This window comes from Protobothrops mucrosquamatus, unplaced genomic scaffold (genome assembly GCF_001527695.2).
Source record: "Protobothrops mucrosquamatus isolate PMUCROS unplaced genomic scaffold, P.Mucros_1.0 scaffold958, whole genome shotgun sequence".
Taxonomy (NCBI): domain Eukaryota; kingdom Metazoa; phylum Chordata; class Lepidosauria; order Squamata; family Viperidae; genus Protobothrops; species Protobothrops mucrosquamatus.
The window spans coordinates 254,696-257,721 of record NW_015387202.1 but is presented as its reverse complement, the minus strand read 5'-3'; positions in this window follow the sequence as shown (position 1 = coordinate 257,721).

Sequence of the window (3,026 nt, the reverse complement as noted above, 5' to 3'; positions counted from 1 at the left end):
GCCCTGTTTTGCTCCGGCGAATGCCGTCGCTGGCGATGCCGGATTTTTCCTCCTGATCCGGCGGCGGCGGCGACGGCGGCACAGGCGCTGCCCTCAGGCACCGGCGGCGAAACCGGGGACGAGCAAGGCGAAGGCGTCGAACCGGGCAGGGGCGGCGCCGGCAGGCGAGGGGGGCTGCCACGCGCCCCTCCCCCGCCCGTGGGGCTGCCGCGCGCGGAGCCCGAGGAAGAGGACAAGGAGGGGGTCCCCGTGGCGGAGCCGCCCGCCCCAAGAAGCGTCTGCGTGCCCACGGTCGGGCTGCTGCTGCTGCTGCTGCTGCTAAGATTGGTGTTGCCCCCGCGGGCGCCAGCGTTGTTGCCGCTACCAAGCGTCGGTCGCGTGGGGCTGGCGGCACGCGCGGAAGGCAAGGGAGGGGGCGGCGGCGGCGGTTGGAGTGGGGCGTTTGCTGCTACCGCCGCCACCGCCGCCGCCGCCCCTCGTGGAATGCTGCCGCCGCCGCCGCTCCTCGTGGGGCTGCCGTGCTGCTTAAGCTGGAAAGGCACCGTGGCCCGCATGGGCTGTAGGCGGCTGTTGGTGCCGGCTGCCCCGCCTGCCGTCGCCGCCACGGCCGCCGCCGTAGTCGCCGCCACGGCCGCGGCTCCCCCTCCCCCCGAGGAGGTGGCTGAGGTCGGGGAGCCGCTGCGCCTCACGCGCGGCTGGGAAGACATGCTGGTCTTTTCCGGGCGCCCGCCCGAAGCTGGATCAGTAGTAATAGCGAGGCGCGGAAGCAAACAAAACCCCCACCTTCCTCCCCGTCCCTCCCCCACACCAGCACTGAATCCTCACACACGGGGAGACACTCGTGAGGCTTCTCCGGCCGCCTCATCAACAATAGTAGCCTCACCGGCCTCTCCCATTGGAGGCGCATCGACTCCGTTCCTGCCGCTACAGCGTCCTGATTGGCTGAGGGGCGTGGTCTAGGGGCGTGGGGGTGTGAGGCTTAAAGGGACAGGGCCTGATCTGGGCTACGTAAGAGGAAGGTGCGTGAGTCGTATGACAGGGCGCTGTCTACGCCTGTGTGCCTACTACTCGATTGAGGGAGGGAGGGAGGGAGGGATCTGGTAATGCCATTGATGCAGCCCACTCGTAGTCTTACCTTTCGTCTAGGAAATGCTGAATGCTTGCTTACGTTTCTATCCTGGACATAGTATAGCAGCTTTGAAGTTAAATATATGAACGAGCAGTTTCTCCTTTTGGCCACGTAAAACCAAATAGAGGCCTACTCACTATGTCTTCAGCATGTGCCAGTCCACCCTGCAGAAATTGCAGGGAATGTGTTGCTTCCTGTCCCACAGTCCGCCAGCCCATCCACCACTGATCCTTAGTTTGTTCCAAAAAGAGACATGGAATATCAGATACTCTAACCTTCCTTCCTCTGACAGTTCCAAATGTTATCAAAGCCAGCAACTATAGAAATATATTGAATTATTGATTTAATTAGCAAACAACAGTACAGTCAGAGTTCCTGGTAATCACGTTGTTTAGGAATAAACAAATGGTAGGCCTAAATTAATTCTACTTCCGTGCAGCTTGCCAACTAGCTCAGCACTTCCTATCTTTGAAGAAAGCACTAATATAGATTAACATATGTAGTAGCCAGATTGTCATCAAGCAATGTATTGTGATGGCATTGCTCCACTGAAGCGCAAATCAGGTAACAGACGTCTAGGGTTTTATGAATCCAGATTTGTGATCAAATGTATAGTATAGTATGTATAGTATGTATAGTATGTTATGTGGATCCAGAAAATTATACAAGCTATGGTTTATCTTAACATGATTAAGCACATTGTGTGAATATTTTTTTCTAATAGCATGTTTACACACACACACGCTCATAAATATAACAAATACAGACTTGAATATATACTAGTTTTATATTATCTTGTGATCCCTTTCAACCATCACTGTTTTTGTTCTATAACAAACTGATATCTGGCTGATAAAGATCATAATCCAACATTTCTGGTGGCAGCAGGTTGGCTTCACCTGATTCCTACTACATTGAAAACAAAACCAAATTTCCCATCCCATGCTACAGCAGTTCTTTGAATGCCTGAGGCTGCAACCTTTTCCCATATTAAATATCTACTGAGTCTGAGAAAAGGGTGTGGGGCTACTTGAGGAATCAAATGAACAGGTTTAAACCTGATTAAGAAATAATATCCATTTCCCACACCCTGTGTAACCCACTGTATGTCTTATTGCTGCATGAAAAAAAGGAAAACCTGTCCATCTGCTACTGCTGCAGCTTCTACCAAAATATTTATTTACTGTATTTGTTTTCCATTCTTCCTCATAGGAGAGTAATATTTTAGCTATGCAGTAATTGTGTGGGGTGGAGATTAATATAGTGTGAATTTCAGAGCCAAACAAAGGTAGTTTATACTATGGCTGTTCAGTGCTTCAGCAGTAATTAGAAAAAGGAATTTTGGAGTGTGCAAGAGTGCAACCTAGAACTTCACTGCAAGTGTTTAATTAAAAAGTTGCATCTTTTTCCTAGAATAGCGCAACAGCCCCTTGCAAGCTGATGTATAATTCTTGGAAAAGACTAGCGATTTGTATATAGATATTATATTTGCATTTCCTGTGTGCTCCAAGGCACCTTTTTGAAATTGAATCCTGAACATTACATAGTGCTAGTATATCCAATCAAGCTGACCAGCACTGTTTTCCTGTACAGTAGTAAATATTCTGTCCAAAGTTGTCTTATCAATGTAGTCAGCAGTTAGATCCATCAGTCATTTGAAACTATGGTTTATTTTCACCATTGTTTGAGTGGCAGTTGTAGTGACTAGATTCACAGATTTTGAGTGTAACTTTAAACCCTTTCTTTAATTATGGCTTTTCAGTAAAACCTGTCCAGCATTGTTATATTCTTCCATTATTAAAATAACAACACTAGACAACCATGACCACTGAGTCATCATTTCAGAGGTATTTCTTTACTAGTTTCCTCAGTGCCTTCAACAGTGGCAGAGCTTCTA